We start from the raw sequence: 20065 nt of genomic DNA on the forward strand, positions 1-20065 counted from the left end.
CAAGCCCCGATGACAGCAGTAATGGCGGCATAGTTGTGGAGATCGGGATTGAAAGGTGGCAACAGGTGAGCGAGGGAGAAAACAACTCAGTCTGCCACCGAGAGCAGCGACCACGACAGCCCTCGGCTTGTTTCTTCCTGTAGCTCGCCGTCAGAGCTTCCATCGGCAACCTTCTTCTTCACCGGTGGTAGAAACGAGGACGACGGCTGGTCTCGTCGGTTCGGTTGCTGTGGAACGGTCTCCGAGGCGGGTGGTTCTCGTCATCGCCGGCAGAGGAAGATACAACAGTGGTGGTGGCGCTCCAGTTGCGAAGTAGCAGGTGGTGATGGAACTTGACTATGTAGCGGCGACCGGAGATGGTCAAAGAGAGGGTGGCGGCTAATAAAGGCCGCTAGGGTTAGGGTTCCAGAATAGGTGATGGTTTATATACCCGGTCCCCTTAGCTACTTTCCATAATACCATCTTTAGTCCCTCCATTCCCTTTTTCTTTCAAATACAATCCATTATTTACCCTTTCAACCCTGGCTCTGGAAACGCTTTACATTTTAAGTCCCATATTTTATTAAGTGGCCCCTCCCTCTACAATTGTTTTCAAATGAGGTCCATAATTAACACTTTAGCCCCTGATTTCATAAATCCTTATAAACGGGGTCCAGAACTTACACTTTTAACCCCCGACTTCTAAAATTGTGACAATTAGCTCTTGGAGACCATCCTTTTACATCAAATCATTTATTTTAGGGCTACTATTCATTCATTAATTTATTTATTTATTAAATAAATAAACTGGGTGTTACAACTCTCCCCCGCTTATTTTAGATTTCGTCCTCGAAATCATCCCTTACCATTCCTTACACCCCCAACCACTTCTAGTAACATAGTCACCATCCTGGGCACACCCTAGCCCTCCTAGGGTAGCCGTGACCAATCTTCGCAAAAGGCCTAAAATCCACAAGTGAACGAATTCCCCACAACAAGATCACATCTCATTCGTTTGAAATCTACTGTCTTGATATAGTCTGATCCCCTGACAGACCACTCATACAGAATCATTATCATTGAATCCAACCTGTTTATCCCGCAACTGACTACTCTACTTCTGATAACTCGAGGTTCCCACTGGAAAACAGGGTCACAAACCCAATTATCCCTGCTGGTCTCTTAGCATAACCCAAGCAATCTATTATTATGTCCGTATTTACAACCTGAATGTCACACCCTAAAACCGGAACGGCGGAAACGTTCGGGGGCGGAGGACGTCATGTACAGTATCACAACAATACATAATAGTAAACAAGCAACAACATCATCCATTGCATTAATAGTAATAATTTTAATACAAGTGTGTTCTGAAGTTTATAAGACACCAAAATGTATAATCAAAATAAAAGATGAGTCTTGAAGGTGCTCCATCTTCTCAAAACCTGGCCATCGGTACCTATCTATTGGCGACCTGAGAATACAAGTTATTTTGAAAGAGTAGATCAAAATTAAAGCTGGTGAGTTCATAAGTATTTTAGTGTCTTTGTTTGTATAAGTTTGAAGAATGTAATTATAACTGTTTGATGTAAAAGTTTGTAAGTGTTCGATGTAAATGTTTGTAAACTTCCTAGAAAATCCTATATTTTCTACTAGTGTATCCTTCTACCAAGACTCAACTGTTCTCTATGTTTGTTCTTTTGTAAAAGTGTGCGTTTTCCCAAAGTATGACTATCATTTCCAAAATATAGTTTTTCATTACCGTTTATGTGAGAAGATCACAATTTGAATGAATGTGGGAAACTAATGATGTACTGTAGTTTTATCTAGGTAACTACTAATGTACTAACTACCTTTAACTTGTTAGTTAATTAAGGTAAAATGTGATATGATTGTACCATACTAACTGACTAATACACGACGATGAAAGACGTCGGAAGAAATGACATTTGGCACCCGTAGACTTGCAAGTCCCACTGTAGCGAGCATCAAGGTGTAGGATAGTCAATCCAGTATAGATCTATACATAAATTCACGCTCTCCCTCCAGGAGATTCTAATTACAAAACGAGCCATAGCAGTTATGCTATGCCCCGAAGTAGTATCTCACATTAATGTTATAGTATTCTTGTATTTGTATAGTATGTACTAGTGTAGTGTATGTTCTCTCTGTCTAGTATGTAGTATGTTCTCTAGTGTATAGTGTGTAGTATGTATTGTTTCTTGTTATAGTGTTCTCTATCTGTTTCTCTTTATAGTGAGCATTGATTCTCATAATAGTATTCTCTATCTGTTTCTCTTTATAGTGAGTATTGATTCTCATAATAGTATTCTCTATCTGTTTCTCTTTATAGTGAGTATTGATTCTCATAATAGTATGTATTGAATCATGTATGAACTGAATCTTAGTATATTTCATTGTTCTAGTAATAGTATTAGTAACTTCCTAAACTATACCTATTATAGTTTACTAGCAATGTTGTTTGTATGAATGAACATGTTTGTATACCTTTGCTACCCAAAGATACTGAACTAAATGAAGGAACTTTTATATCTATACACATATACATAATATATAATTAAGACTCAAACGACCTTCGGACAAACAATCGATACCCTAAGTCCACAACCAAACAAGGAACAGGAAGTAAGGTGAGCTATCAGTCCTAAGTCCTTTCAATCCTACTTATATAACTATATCTATATAGATATGCATTTGACAAAATATAAGTTTAAAAGAGTTTAATAGAAAGTTTTTAACATGTAAAAGAGTTTATAAAACGATTTGAAGTAGTTTGATTTATAAAACAGTTTGAAATGTAAGAAAATCCATATGTTTGATAGTTATTAATCACATGTGATTGATATAATAACTATAATAGTTCAACTTGTATCCCCCCCCCCCATAAAAGCATTTAAAATCATTTAAAAGGTTGATTAAGGGGCATGAACTCACCTGTAGTGAGTAACTCGAATGTAAGATCGATAAAGGATGCTAGGTGTCAAGTGAAGGCTTGAGCACACACAGATCCTATTTAGCATATAATGACACATATATGTTTACAATTAGTGTTTAAACAACTAATTATAAGGGATAACACCCTAATAGTCTAAGAACTCTTAGATTGAAGGGATACAATCACATATGATTGCATAACTAGGGTGTATGGCCACCCTAAAGAGTTTACGGTCCAAATGACATAACCAAGTGAGTTTACGGTCAAAATGGTATGACCATTGGAGTTCACGGTCCAAGTGGGTTTAGGGTTTAATGACCTTACGGTCAAGGAGTTCACGGTTCAAATGGGTTTACGGTCTAATGACCTTACGGTCAAGGAGTTCACGGTTCAAATGGGTTTACGGTCCCATGTGTTTACGGTCCTATGACCTTACGGTCATAAGGTTTAAAGTCTAAGGATACTCAACCGTAAAATCATCAATTCTTGCACAAAAGATGGTTTTCAAGAGCTTCATTATAAGGCATCAGATTCTAGGGACCATGCTTAGCCTTAGGAAGGGTTTAAGACCTCTAATGCACCTTTCATTAGAGTTTACGGTCTAAGGAGATACACTTAGACCATAAACACCTTGTTCTTGGCTAAAAAATGATGTTTTCAAGGTGATTAACTAGTGAGTCAAGCATATATCAAGCTAGGGGTAGTGTACTTACTGATTAGAAGCTTGTAAGGATGATTAAGATCTAAGAACACTAGTGTGTGTTCTTGGTGAAATGAAGAACACTTGAAGATCTATCAAAATGAAGAGATTTCATGGATGAAATCATGTATAATCACTAGATATTAAAGGATATCCACAAATCAAGAGAAAAAATACTTACAATCTTAAAGATCTAAGAGAAATGTTGGATGATACTTGAGAGAGTTTTGAGATTTTTGGCTTGGAAAGGAAAGGAATGATCAAAATGATCATGAATTATGTGTATATAGGGAGTTTACGGTCACCATGACCGTAAGCTCTAAGCTTCCTGACCGTAAACTCCTTTTGAGGAGGTTTACGGTTTGCTAGATAGTTTAGAACTTAATCTGACACTTCCAAACACTGATTCCTTTGATGCACTAGTCTCAGAATACACAGAATAGACTCTAAACAGTGCTAAAAGTTAGCAGAAACGAGACAGACTTTGATTGAGTTTAAGAGTTATACAAGATAGAAATTTCGGGTTGTCACACTGAAGCACAAATGCTAACACTGCCCAGACGCTGAAACTGCTTGAACACTAAACTGGCTGAAGCAGTATGCTGCTACATAGCTGCTTCCCAAAATCTATCAAGACCTTCCTGGTCACAATTCATCCATCACTAACCTGAAATATCGGGTTTCTGCCCGGCTGCGAGTCAAAGGGCTCCCTACATAGTCGACTTCTGAACGAAATCCCTCTTCGGAATTAGTTGCCACTAGTTATCATGCCACTGTGGCTCTAGCAACCTCCCGATCTAACCGATCTGGTCCATGCGTCGAATCCTGACATTACCGAATCCAAGGCTAAAGGTTATTGCTACTCGACCAATGGTAGGCTAATATACCAAATGACCTTACGCAGTCCATTACTTCCCGGATCTCATAACTGTAGGGGCGATCCTACAGGCTTATCACTGTCTCAACCACATCTAATCCATCTGGGAATGTCTGAAATCCAACCCGTGGATTTTCCATATCCTCACTGCTTCACCCGAACCGGTAGGTACTACTGTTCCTTCCGCGTCCTAACAACGCGATCATGCTATCAATCAACCTAGTGTGCTACAGCTATACCCGCAGTCTCATGACACTCTATCACTATCCGACCGCTAGTGAATGCTACGGCTACCCCCGCAGTCTTACAACACTTCCCATGCTAACTGACCACTAGTGAATGTTACGGCTACCCCCGTAGTCTTACAACACTTCTCATGCTAACTGACCACTAGTGAATGCTACGGCTACCCCCGCAGTCTTACAACACTTCCTATGCTAACTAGCCACTAGTGAATGGTACGGCTACCCCCATGGTCTTACAACACTTTCCATACTATCTGACTTCTAGTGAATGCTACGGCTACGCCCGTAGTCTTACAACACTTTCCAAACCGGGTCGAACACGCACTCGACCTAACACTCAATTGAACCTGAGTCCTAACTGGAGCTCTAACCTGGTCCCCTAAACCTGTTATCCGATGCCAAGGAAAAGCGTGAACCAAATGTTGGAACGTTTTATAAATTCCCAACTCACCCAATCCTCAACCTAGACGGCCACTCGGCCGCCTTCATTCCTGACGTGGCTGCGAAACTCATCCTAGTTTCACACCTATTTCTGTTCTTGAGTACCTGGTCAATTCTCCCCCACTTAGCTTCAGCTAAGTCTTCACGGCTCATGAGAATTGAAGGATTCCCAATCCTTCTCGCTTTCTAATATCCCACTGATGACAACCTGAGCTTACCAATGCTGGCGATCACTTACCAGTTACACCCTAAGATCGCCCATCCTCTGAAATCTTGAAGAGTACTCTTGAAATCTGGTCAGGTCTGACACCTCAGTCCACCTCTCACGCTGACCATTGGAGGCCTTAATTCTCACCCTGGCTGACCAATCCTCGTTCTCACTTCCAATCTTGTAGCACCACTGAACTCTAACCGAACAAAGCCCACGCGAGAAATGCAATTCTCTTGAACATCTAATGACCGAACACCCATGCGTCTAACACTCGCAACTGACTCCACTATCTCCATGCTACCAGTCCTGTCGTAGCAACAGTAGTGCCTTGAAATCCAAAGTTCATCCATAGACAACTGTCGACCATGCCTGAACAATGATAGAACCACTGGTCTCTAACTTCACTGGAGAACTATCACTTTAACCCTGACCAAGTATCCTCTACATATTAATCCTGCACAGATCCTGTTAAAGATCCATAATGATAATGATACACGCGGAACCCACTCTGCAAGATGCGTCCCTCTGTGGGTTCATCAAGGATTTTTCGGCATGCAGGACGGCATATATGATCCTTGATAACCCAGACACTAGCAGAAAACCGACCCGAGATCTGACTTGTCCAAACTCAATAAAATTCCAAAGTGGTACAATTCCCAACATCCATCTAGTAGCAATAGAAGGTGACAAACCCGCAGCATCTGGAGGAATACTGATCACCTTCTGCTGACATGACCAACCTAGCTACCCTGTAGTAGCCTAAACTCTTGGAGCGACAAACTCTCTTGTGCACTGTCCTGTACGTGCTGCACTGACTCAGGCCCTGCTGGCCTTTCACCCGATAATCAGAAGTCATGGGTCTCTCCCCGGGACCCTCTATTATACTCACCGAGCACGAACCTCTCTTCTCAAAATGCTCCCAATCGATCTCACATCTGTAACCTCTTGGAAATCATGTCCTTCAGGGTCTGATACCCTGCCACGCTCACTAGCTCTCTTGCCAATGTCTAAGCTGCAACAACTGGAACATCCTCTTTCCCCGAACTGGGTCACAAACTCTTCCCTGAAGCTTCTTAGATTCTCCAAGACTCTCACCGATTCGAGTATGGATCCTGTGCTTTCAGTAGTACGGGCCCAATACTACCTTCCACACCTATCCATACTTTCATCGGCAATCCTCCCGAATCCTCCAAGTCACTTCCTCAAACTGATGCACCCAAGTCTCACTAATCTTGCTGAATCATATCCAAGGCTTTCCTAGGTTCCCTACCTCGCAATGCCATCAGCTGCTGAAGAACTCCCCATGATGCCAGCCATCCACCCCTGGATATCGTCACATCCACTTAGTAGCTGACTCCCATCACTTAAGAGTTCCACAAAGCACAAAGCAAGCAGCATTCGTGCAGTAGCACTCCGATCCAAAGAACTATCATAGAACATTCCGCCCACATGTCACGACTCGTGCTGTCCACATCCATCTATCCTCACTGTCGGCTGCCTTATGCATGCAAATTATACACATAACAGGATCTAATAGACTGTCGAATAATAGACTCTACCCTAGGACCACAACCAAACAAGGAACAGGAAAATAAAGCCAAATCAATTATTCTAAGGCTATAACATCCTAACCATATACAATTTTAAAAGCATACACATAGCAGTTACAAATACCAATTATCATTCTCATTCCAGCATGACATCCAATATTCTCGCGGCTACAAGCATCACATATCAGGCCAACCTATTGCTGACTACTCAACACTAGCATGCAAGTCTAGCAGCTCATACAACATACACATGCATCTCCCCTAGCCCTAACTAGCATGCGATTCACAGATTCATAATCAAATCATAACAGACAACATATGTGGGTATTTTGGGAAACTTACTTGAGCTCGGCTGATTGCACGCATCACACACTTTGTTCTTTTCAACATTCATTTATCTTTTCAAATTCTTTTCAAACTCCTTTTTATAAAATGATTTTATTTTTGAAAATTTTTCATACCAAGTCCTTAGTTTGAGTTCATACACACCCGGGAGTGTGGCCGAATCCCTCAAACCAAGGCTCTGATACCAACTTTTAACGACCCAAAAATCAAGGGTAAAATTTTTATTTTTAATTAGGTTATTATAAAACCATCAGTATAATAAAACATCCATAATATCATTTCATGTCAAAAGCAAAGTAAAAATAATCAAAACATGTGATCATAAAACAATATCAGAGTGTAAACCCCAAAGATCTCATGTGCTGAAAATCATAGTGTGATGCGCTGCGATTGAGCCGACTCCTTTCCTTTGAAACATAATACCTGAAACCAACACTGCAAACCGTAAGAACGAAGCTTAGTGAGTTCCCCAGAGCATACCCCACACATTCCACATAATCACATAATCCATATTAGCTATAAAAGCTACATAAACCATATAAATCACATATCCATATCAATCACATAGCCATGCATATCAACATATATGGATGTCGTGCGCTCGTCCCCAGGGTCTTACTCCAGGATACCATGGGCTCCCCATATGGTCTTACACCTAAGTGCCATGGGCTCTCCCCATGATCTTTGATAGGAAAGCCATGGGATCTCCACATGGTCTTACATCCAGGTGTCATGGGCTCTCCCATGGTCTTCCATGCAAATATCACAAGACAATTAGCATACCACATATACATGCATACCAAACATATCAGTAGTGAATCTACAATAAAAACTACAACATAATAGGAAAGCCATGGGCTCTCCTCATGGTCTTACATCCAGGTGCCATGGGCTCTCCCATGGTTTTCCATACAAGCATAACACATATACTACTAACATACTTCCTAGCACGTAAACAGCTAACATGCCACATAATACAACTTCAACTAGTGTACTACATATCATAAAATGGGCCGACCTTGGTGCCTGAGACCCATTGGTATGGTGAGGAGACTTACCTGGCACTGCTGAAGTCCCGCAGCCTCAATCCCAGCTGCTGGATGACAGATTCCCCAACTGTCAACACCAAATAACACCCAATTAATAATTGGGTTCCACTACATAACCATAAGTACATGCTTTGGATAATTACTACATTACCCCAAGCTTGGCTTATTCAAGCCCAAGGCCCAATCCTCAGTCCCAAGGTCAACTAGGAATCAAAGCTTGACACATGGCCCAATTCTCCAAATTTGGGCCCACGCCTATACATGATCTTATTCTAAGGCCCAAAATCATATGACCATTAAGGCCCAAACTACGGCCCATCTATGGACAAATTTTCCAAATTGGGCCCAACTTCCATACGGGTCTTACCTCAAAGCCCATTAATTATTCTAGTCTATTTGCTTGATCTTGGATGGCCCTTTAATATCCCAATCATCAAGGCCCAATAGAAAGGCCCAACTCAAGGCCCAAGTGAAATTAGGGTTTCACATAAAATGATGATTAGGGTTAAGTTTCCAACTTAACCCATTAAGGACTTAATCCACTAAGGCCTTAATCCTTTAAGTCTAATATTGCTTAGATTAATCTTTGCCAATGATTATTATTTAATATTTCAAACTATTAAATAATTCCCTTGTGTGTGTCCCGATTAATTCTCAAAATTAGGGTTTTATTGGCGTTAGGGTTTTCCAAACCCTAATCAGGGTTTCCAACCCAAATACTAGCCCATTTAACAATTTATTGGGCTTTTAGGTCAATTAGGGCATTATTGGGCCTATTAGGCCCACTAGAATATCATTAAGCCTATTAGTCACATGCTTGGCCTTTTAGGTCCATTAAGCTTCATTGGGTCCATTAGGGCTTACAAGGCTCATTAGGGTTTCAAGCACCCCAAACGAATCAAACTCAACGAGGCAAGCACACTGCCACCCGACACGGCGGACGGTGGTGGTAGCCACCACCTCATGGTGGTGGTTAGGATTCCTTTTTCATTATTCTGATTTATGATTACATTTTACAAACTCTTATCCCAAAATAAACACACTAAACAAATTAATCACACACACACAACCACCTTGTGGTGGCCGGCGGCGGCAGATGGTGGCAGCCACCACCTCACAGTGGTGGCGGTGGATTCCTTGCGATTTCCGACTAGACTAAACACGCTCTTACATAAATACATGCACACCCACCCGTTGTATGGTCGCAAAGCAACTCCAGTGGGTGGCTCACGACGGCGACAGCAAGGTTTTCGGATGGTAGCCACCACCTCATGGTGGTGGCGATGACTTCTTTAGGCTCCCTGACCAGCAGCAGCGCACCCTGATGAGTCTTGATCGAAATCAGAATGCAACCACCCCCGGTGTTGCACTATGACGGCAACGGCAGTACCATCGACGACAGTTGCGGTTCGCGGCGACAGCGACATCAAGCCCCGATGACAGCAGTAATGGCGGCATAGCGGTGGAGATCGGGATTGAAAGGTGGCAACAGGTGAGCGAGGGAGGAAAAACAACTCAGTCTGCCACCGAGAGCAGCGACCACGACAGCCCTCGGCTTGTTTCTTCCGGTAGCTCGCCGTCACAACTTCCATCGGCGACCTTCTTCTTGACCGGTGGTAGAAACGAGGACGGCGGATGGTCTCGGTGGTTCGGTTGCTGTGGAACGGTCTCCCAAGCGGGTGGTTCTCGTCGTCACCGGTAGAGGAAGATACAACAGTGGTGGTGGCGCTCCAGTTGCGAAGTAGCAGGTGGTGATAGAACTTGACTATGTAGCGGCGGCCGGAGATGGTCAAAGAGAGGGTGACGGCTGATAAAGGCCGCTAGGGTTAGGGTTCCAGAATGGGTGACAGGTTTATATACCCGGTCCCCTTAGCTACTTTCCATAATACCAGCTTTAGTCCCTCCATTCCCTTTTTCTTTCAAATACAATCCATTATGTACCCTTTCAACCCTGGTTCTGGAAACCCTTTACATTTTAAGTCCCATATTTTATTAAATGCCCCTCCCTCTACAAGTGTTTTCAAATGAGGTCCATATTTAATACTTTAGCCCCTGATTTCATAAATCCTTATAAAGGGGGTCCAAAACTTACACTTTTAACCCCCGACTTCTAAAATTGTGACAATTAGCTCTTGGAGACCATCCTTTTACATCTAATCATTTATTTTAGAGCTACTATTCGTTCATTAATTTATTTATTTATTAAATAAATAAATGGGGTGTTACATGTTGAGTCAAATTATGCTTAAAAATAATTCATGAATTGTATCATGAATAAGTGTTACAAGAGTCCTTGGTCTTACACTAACTAAAAGGTTTATAAGACACTCTCTGATGAGGAGTACGGGTCCACCCCTCACTAGCACATATGAAAGTCTACGATTATGAGGCTGACGTTCTTCATGAAGCGCTTGACAATCTAGGACTTAGCATAGATATGTGTTGTCTCGTTGGACATCCCAACAAAGACTTTAGGGTAATATTTTTACAACCCTTTTGAAAAAAGTGTTTGTTGCTCAAAGGGTGGCCTTCGAAGAGAGGATGTTGATATCTAGAAGGGCTAGTGGAGGCCACACTGATCTTGATAAGATTCAAGAATTCAACCAACGAAGAACCTAAAGTTGGTCCTAGCTTCTAATAAAATATTGAAGGAGCAATTGAGGAAACTGACACGCCTCCAACTCTTCTCAATAGACTTGATATAGGACGACATAGACCTAGTTATATAGAATCTATATTACTGAGGAATATGAATCACTGGTAGACAATAGTCGGAGTATGCCAACTATCGGAAGCTATGGTAGACCTTAAAAGGTTGTAAGATGGAAGGAGGACTTGAAGAGCAATATTTAGTCTATGGATTTTTGAAAACTTGGTTGATCAAACACTTGATCTTAATTTCGTAAGTGTTAGTGGATCTTCAAAAAGATAACAAACATGGATGGGATCTAACACATTGTCAAATCAAGATAGGTTGTGTAGAATGTGTAAGATTAGTAAGTTCATTTATGAACTGAAACAAGCATCTTGCAAGGTGGAATCATTGTCTCAATGAAAGAATTAAATGAGTTTGAATACCGAGAAATGAAGATGGACCATAAGGTATGTCGAAGCCAGTGGGAATAATTGGGATATTTGTTTCAATGAGAAATTTCAAGGAGTTTGAATTTCGAGAAACGTAGATGAGCCATATATATGTCAATTTTAGTGGGAGTACTGTTGTCACTCTTGTAATGTATTTGAATAAAGTAAAATTCACAGGAAACAATGTTCTAACATAGAAAGTATAAAATATTGCCTTTGTTAATAGCACATGAACTGAATGTAATGATCTAGGCAATTCATTAGGTTAAGCCAAAGTATATGAAATCTCGAAGACACTTGAAATAGTTCATAATGTATGGCATGACATTAAGCATCACTAATGTCCTAGTATTGAGTTAGAAGAAATGAGTCGTGTCCCACATACTTTTTCTTATGGGATCGATCATGTGTGCCATCACATATACCAGATCTAATGACTTGCATTCCTCGAGCATGACAGGTCATATCGGATCAACTTGGCGAAAATCAATGAATCAAAATTAAGAACATTCCTTAGTGTCCTAGAAGGAAAAATGATATGATCTTAGTATTGAAGAGATCAACATAAAGGCTACACTAAGGCTGAGTTCCATGCTAATAAAGTTGATTCCATTTGTAGTAAAAAAAATTTCTTTTATTGAATGGTGAAGTATTAGCTTGAAAGAGTACCAAGTAATACATCATAGTGAATTTGAGAATATACTTATAGTATATTGCAACTATTTTGAATTCAAGGGAAATTGTGGGACTAAAAGAGATGCATTAGTGACATCATTATTGAAATTCAATTATTGATCGTCCTTTTGAAGGTTCTTGTGATTATAAGCGTATAACGCCCTGTTCCGAATCAATTACTAGTCTAAGGCTGTGGCCCAAAGCGGTCATCATAAGGATTATGGATTTTGAAAAGGTAAGATCTAGGCCCATTTGGGTGCGAGTGATGTATTAGAAGTGATCCGGGTGTTCGGTTCGTGTTTTGGAACCTAGGGGTATTTCAGTAAAGTGTCAGTTCGGGCTTTTATGGAAAATGGATTTTTGTTCGGAAGGTCTTAAAAAAGGTATGAGTGGATAGAAGTTTAGGGATTCTCGTTACCTTTTCGTGGATATAAGGATCGTCAGAATCGGGCTTATAACGAAGAAGTTATGGCCCTCGGACGTTTCGTGGTTTTCAGGCTTAGCCGGGTACGCGGGGCGTACACAAAGCGTACACGGGGAGTACTAGTGAAGAAGGTAGTACGTGGGGCGTACCTTGGAGTACGTTGGGCGTACTGACCAGGATGGTCGCGAATGCTCTACGGAGTATGCTGGGCGTACCATATGTACGCTGGACGTACGCTAGTCAGATCAGATCCCTATTTTAGGGTCTTGGACCCTATTTAAGCTCCTTATCTCATAACCTAACCCTAATATATTCAGCTTCCATCCCTCTCAACCCTAGAGATCGACCCTTAGCCCCCATTTGAGTGATTGTAGAGCTTCAAAGTGATTTTTATGTGTTTTGGTGCTTGAGGAGGAAGAAGGAACTTCTTGAAGAGTCACTGTTTGACTTGGAGCTTTTGGATCCAAGCTTTGTGCACCTAGATATATCTTCTGGAGGTATAAAGTCTTAACCTTGACAACTTTTTCATGTAGATCTAGCTAGGTGGTACATTGTTATCGTTTTGGTCCCTTTGAGGTGGTTCTTATGAGTAGAATTTACTCTAGAACCTTTGAGCTTCATATTTGGTCCTTATTGAGGTTATGGAGTCATAAAGTTTGGATCTTGATGGGTATAAACCTTCCATGCATGATTTGGTAGTCATTTTGTTTTGATTTGGTCCCCATTGAGTTATGTTAAGTCATAAAGTTGGAAACTTTATGACTTAAGAAGTCCCTTGAAATCAGATCTGAAAATTTAGACTGAAGTCTTAAGGTATTAAGAAGTTTTAAGACATTTTGGGAGTGATTTTGACTTGGAATTCATCTTTGGTGTTTGGGCTTCATTAAGCCATGCAAAGGCTTAAAGCATTCGACTTTATCGATCAATTCACTTATATTTGGCTATTCTGAGGTGTTAGACGTCTTGAGTTAATGGATTAAGAGCTAGAATTGAGAGTTGGTCATCAGGAGGAGTACGTTGGGCGTACAAGCCTGTACGTGCAACGTACAAGCTCTTAAGCCAGTACGCTTAGCGTACAAGCTGAGTACGCCCCGCGTACTCAGCAGAGTGTGATTTTGGGTTTTTGGCTTCGGTTTGGGCCATCTTTTGGGCTTTGTTGTTTTGGGCCCTGTTGGGCCATCAGGTTTTGGGTTGATATTTATTTGTGGAGTACCACTATGGTGGTTGGGCTCAATTTGGAAAATTGGGCTATGGAATGGGCCGTGGGTAGTTTTTAGTATTTGGGCCTTATGGACTATTAGGTTTGGGCCTAAGTTTTGAACCAAGTTAGGTTAGGGGTAAAATGGTCCATTTACCAAAAGTGTGGATTTAAGGTTATGCATTGAAACCCAAATGGTTAATTGGGTTTTGTCTTGATTATTGACAGTTCGGGGATCGGTCAGCCAGCAGCCAGAGATTTATTAGCGGGATTTCAGCATTGAGAGGTGAGTCTCCTCACCATACCAATGGGTCGAAGGCACCAAGGCCGTTCCATTATGTGTTATGTGGAATGCTAGTTGATTACATGTTATGTGGTATGCTTGTTGATTATGTGGTATGTGGTATGCTAGTTGTATTTGTAATACTTGCATGAAAGAGCTCGGGGGGTTCCGGAGGCACTTGGGTGTAAGACCTTGGAGGGTTTCCATGGCATCCTTAGTTAAGACCATTTGGAGGTTCCCATGACATTGGGCTACGACCATGTGGGGGTTCCATGGCACCCGGAGTAAGACCATGGAGGGTTTCTAGGGCATCCTTATATGTTTGTATGTATGGTTTATATGGTAGTTGGGCTAAGACCATGTGGGGGTTCCCATGGCACCCGGAGTAAGACCCCGGAGGGTTTCCAGGGCATCCTTATATGTTTATATACAGGGCTTATGTGATTTATATGGTTTATGTGGTTATGTGGATTATGTGGGGTATGCTCTAGGGAACTCACTAAGCTTCGTGTTTACATTTTTGTTTATGGTTTCAGGTATCATCAGTTTTGAAAGGAAGGGCCTGGCTTGATCGCAGCACACACACCTGTGTTTTCCATAATATGTGATTTTGGGACGAACTTCGATAAATGTTTTAGTTAGCAATATTTTTGGAATGCTTGGATTTAGAAGATACCTATGTTTTGACTATAATAAAAATGAAAATTTTACCCTGCATTTTTGGGTCGTTACAATTTGGTATTAGAGCCTTGGTTTGAGGGATTCGGACATACTTTCGGGTGTGTCTGAACTCAAACTGAGGATTTGGTAAAGTTTTTAAAAGAAAAATATTTTGAGAAAAGAAACTTTCTAAGATAAGAAAAGGGCGTGGTGCATGCAATCGGCCGAGCTCAAGTAAGTATTCCCCAGAATACCCACATATGTTATCTGTTATGACTTGATTTTTGAATCTGTGAATCGCATGCTAGTTAGGGCTAGAAGAGATGCCTTTATATGTTATATGAGCTGGTAGACTTGCATGCTAGTGCTAAGTAGTTACGATAGATTGGCCTGATATGTGATGCTTATAGCCTTGGGGATACTGGATGCCATGCTAGAATGAGAATGATTATTGGTATTGGTAACTGCTAAGTGTATGCTTTGAAAATTGTATATGGTTAGGATCTTATAGCCCTAGAATAATTGATTTGGCCTTATTTCTTGTTCCTTGTATGGTTGTGGTCCCTAGGGTAGAGTCTATTATTCGACAGTCAATTAGATACTTTTCTATGTATAAATTGCATGTATAAGGCAGCCGACAGTGTGGGTGGACTTGGATATCATGAGTTATGGCATGTGGGGGTGAATGAACTATGATAGTTTCATGGTTTGGAGAGTTACTGCATGAATGCTGCTTGCTTTGTGCTTTGTGGAACTCTTGAATGATGGGAGTCAGCTACTAAGTGAATATGACGATATTCAGGAGGTGGATGGCTGGCATCACGGGGAGTTCTTCAACAGCTGATGGCAGGGTGAGGTTGGGAACCTAGGAAAGCCTAGTATATGCTACAGTGAGTTAGTGGGGCGTTTCGGTGAGGATGGGAGCCTAGGAGTTGCTTCGGTGGGTATCGTGCTGCTGTTTAGCGGATATTTGGTACATCAGTGGAGTTAGTGACTTATAGGATTCGAGAGGATTGCTGAGGAAAGTATAGATAGGTGTGGAAGGTAGTATTGGGCCCGTACTACTGAAAGCACATGATCCATACTCAAATCGGTGAGAGCCTTGGAAAATATAATAAGCTTATGGGAAGGAGAATTCTTTATTATGCTCTGATCGTAGGTATAGCTGCTTTTCTAGATAAGGATGATCACACATGGGGAAGGACCAGGGTTTGGTCCCGGCTCCGGTGGCAAGCCAGTTAGTGGAAGGGCTGCCAGGGATTTGAGTTCGCGTTGGATTAAGGAGATGGAAAGTGTTTTCCGCACTAGTTCCTACCCCTTAGGAGCTAAGGTTCGGTTCGCCTTGGATCTCTTGTATCGGGCGGCATAGATTCATTGTCTAATCTATTGCGGTTTTGGGATTGGAGACTATGTATTGGGAGTAGTTTGTAGCCTGGTTTAGGGCAGAGGTTGCTTCAGCTACTGCAGTTCAGCCGTGGACGATTGAGCTGGTGAGTGTGTCAGGGTGCGAGACCCTGAATGATATGATTTCTATAGCCGAGGGCGGTAGATCGATTTGGGGTACCCCGGGAAGAGAGGTTCAGGTCAGGTGCATTTAGTGGAAGGTCTCGGGAAGAGACCCAAGACTTCAGAGCAGCGTTTGAGAGGCCAGCAGGGCCGGAGTCAGTACGACATGCATGGGAAACTGTGCGATGGAGATATCGCTCCAGGAGTATGGGTTGCTACAAGCGTAGCATGATTGATCACGTCAGCATGTGACGTTGCGAGTGGATGCTCGACCTTGGGTGTGACCGATCTGATGGATCGACGGTAAGGTTTTGGATAGTTGTGGTGAGGTGAGAGTGTTGTAAGACTGCGGGGGTGGGAAGCCGTGGTATACACTAGTGATCGTCGGGAAGAGAGTGTTGTGAGACTACGGAGTAACCCGTAGCATTTACCGGTCCCTAGGAAGCAGTAAGATGGTGGTAAATTGTAATTACCTTCAGATTTCGTTAGTAGAAGGGTGTCTTGGGAAGTGATTGGGATCATCCGATTGGTTAAGATTACAAGAGTATTCTTCAGGATATCCAGAGCTGAATGATCATTGTGTTGGCTAGCAATGGGGCGCTTGAGTTGTTCGGCACAGGATTTCGGCGGGTAATGCATATTGATGGAAGGAATCGTAGGTCCACAAGGTGTAAGAGGTGGAAGAGCAATGTCGAGCCCAAGTGGGGGAGAAACAAGTGGCTGCTTAGGCCGAGGTTGTGTTGGTGGGAGTTCAGGAAACTCCCCATCGCCGGTCGGCATCACCTTGATTATGCATAGTAAGCAGTGAGAATCTGTAGGTGTGATCCGAACTCCTGATGGGATATAGAATTCGGATCGATAGGTGCGACGTTGTGATAGTTTGAGTGCGGTGAGGCCATGGGTGGTAAGAATGGTTGGATGGAAGTAGTGTTAGGCTGCGATAGGATCGTAGTATTCATTGTTCGAAGTAGACTATTCATGAGATGGTCACAAGCATGGAAGGGGGATCGGCTCGTGCTTTGGGCATGCTGGCCAGGGTTGTCATGGAATTATTCTGTGTTCTAGGATGAGGGTCTTTGGGATCTGCGAGCAAGCTTGGGTGATTATGGAAATTCGGGTTGGAACTGGTAGAGACTATTGTGTCAAGGGGTGGATCTTGAGTTACAGGACATGCTGGTAATTAGTATGTGACGCAGTAGGGTTTAGGCTAGGTAGCCTTGATATGTGATCTCTTGGGGAACCTGGTGGTTGGATCAGGTGCGAGACTGGTAGTCTCGGGGATTGGCTTAAGGGTAGTTATTATCGGTCAAGGAAGGGATGTCGGGAAGTTGTGGTGCATTATACAAATACAGATTTCGGGAATCTCGGGGTAGCAGTAGAGTATCGATTTAGTTTTGGGTAAGATCTTGAATCGGAGTTTACGCGCGTTCAGTGTGAGACTTTCGTTCCAGTGGAATAAGGATTGGGTTATTTATACGCTGAGGGCATCAATTGTAGGGTTCAAGGGTAATGGATGGGTTTAGTTGATGGCAGTTAGAGATACCGTGATGTGTCTCAGGATGCTTTTATCTGTAAAGGATCCATAGCGTGTCTGAAGTGAGGAAAAGATGGGTTGTTGAAGACCGGGTATAAGATGAGACTGCAGTGGGTCATGTAGCGTTTATTCTGTTAGCAGAAGTTTGATGGCAAGGTGTGTAAGCAAGTCCGGCCAGTCGGTTTTCTTTTTGGGGGACGCATGGGACTGCTTTGTGTGTGTGTGTTCGTAGCCCAACAAATGGTTAGGTGTCCGGTGTTTCGAGTAGTTGATAGATAAGGTGGGATCATAGAGGTCTCGACTGCTTCTGAAAAGCAGCAAGTGGTAGCAAGAAGATTCAAAATGGGTTCAGTAACCTGGGATTCGTGTGTGGAGTTGCTTGTATTCAGGGTAAATGCTAAGTTGTTTGCAGTTGGATTAAATAATCTCAGAGTGGCTGACTAGACCCTGTTGCGCAACTTTCGTCTGATTCTAACCTTTGCAGGGATGAGTCTCATACTCGAAGGATTATTTGAGCCTCCTGTCAAGTTGAGCGTTCTGCAACCGCATTTGACCAGTGATTTTGTTCTTTTGGAAGCCTCAAGGTATTATGGGTGGAAAGTATTTCGTTTAGGCTGGTTTTCTTATAGAATAAGTTCAATAAATGGTTCGGTGTGGGCGGTTTGTCGGGAAGTTAGGTCAATTTGAAGTTTCGAGTTTCGGAAGGATAGAGGTGGTCTTCTGCAAGGGATTAAGGATTCGTTTTCTTTGGGATGGAGATTTCTATTAGGGATGGTTTCGGTTGCCTTGGGAAGGTTGTGGTATTCTCGGTTTTGTGGCCATGTTGCTCAGGTTGTCTGGTATGTCGGGGATGGTAATGAATGATTTCGAGGACGAAATCTAATTTAAGTGGGGGAGAGTTGTAACGTCCTATTCTGAATTGATTCCTAGTCTGAGGCTGAGGCCTAAAGATCGGTCATCATAAGGATTAGGGATTTTAAAAAGGTAAGATCTAGGCCCATTTGGGTGCGGGTGATGTATTAGAAGTGATACGGGTGTTCGGTTCGTGTTTTGGAACCTAAGGGTATTTCGGTAAAGTGTCAGTTCGGGCTTTTGTGGAAAATGTTTTTTTTTGGAAGGTCTTAAGAAATGTATGAGTTGATAGAAGTGTAGGGATTCTCATTACCTTTTCGAGGATATAAGGATCGTCGAAATCAAGCTTATAAAGAAGAAGTTATTGCCCTCGGAAGTTTCGTGGTTTTCAGGCTTAGCCGAGTATGCGGGGCGTACACAAAGCGTATGCAGGGCGTACTAGTGAAGAAGGCAGTACGCGGGGCGGACCTTGGGGTACGCTGGGCGTACTGACCAGGATGGTCCCAAATGCTCTTCGGAGTACGCTGGGCGTACGCCAGTCAGATCAGAACCCTATTTTAGGGTCTTGGACACTATTTAAGCTCCTTATCTCATAACCTAACCCTAATATTGTTGGATAAGGTGTCTAAGTCCATAACTATAATTGGTATGTACTTGATCTGAGAGTAGCATGGTCTATTTGGGTTGCATGGCACCAGAACAATATGAAGGATGGACATTTAAGAAGAAGTTATTTATGATTTATTAATATACTATAAGTTCTAATATATTAATATGGAATCATATTATTTAATTAGTATTGGTCAAGAATTAATTTGGAATTAATTTAGTGATCAAAAGAGACTAATTAAATATATGGGGATTGATTGTGTAAATCATTGATTCTTACAAAGTGGGCCAATGATCCATAATTCTTTAAGTTGGGTTAGACCAATGTGACAACCCATGGATGCTCCATGGAGGTTTAAACCCATGGAGCATAAGGAATATGGAAGGTCATGCACATTAGGGTTTACATGGCGTAACCCTAATTTTGCCACACTATATAAGAAGACCCTAGGCTACTAAAATCGGCACCCTAGTGATCTTTGGAAGAGTCATAGCTGATTTTGTGTGCAAGCCATTCTCTCTCAAGTCCTTCATTGTTGGTGGTGTTGTGTGAAGCATTTGAGGCATCACATTTGGGGTGCTAGGCTCTTAAAGGTCCAAGGAATCAAGCTACAAGAAAAGGTATGTCATCTAACTAGTTTTGTTATACAAGTACCCATGTTTTGTATGCTAGTTAGGATAATGCTTTGGAAAATCAAATTGCATGTTTAATTAGAGAAAACATAGATCCAAAGCATTAGGGTTGTATGTGCACCTTAAGGTTTTTAGGATGCTCAAAACCCATCAGTGGTATCAGAGACTAAGATTGTTTTCTATTATACTTGATGTTTTATTGGTTTTCAAAGTTGCAAAAATCGAATTTATGCATTCTGTACAGTAAACTCGCC

This window comes from Lactuca virosa, chromosome 6 (assembly GCF_052849685.1).
Source record: "Lactuca virosa cultivar CGN04683 chromosome 6, Lactuca_virosa_CGN04683_v6, whole genome shotgun sequence".
In the NCBI taxonomy this organism is placed as follows: Eukaryota; Viridiplantae; Streptophyta; class Magnoliopsida; order Asterales; family Asteraceae; genus Lactuca; species Lactuca virosa.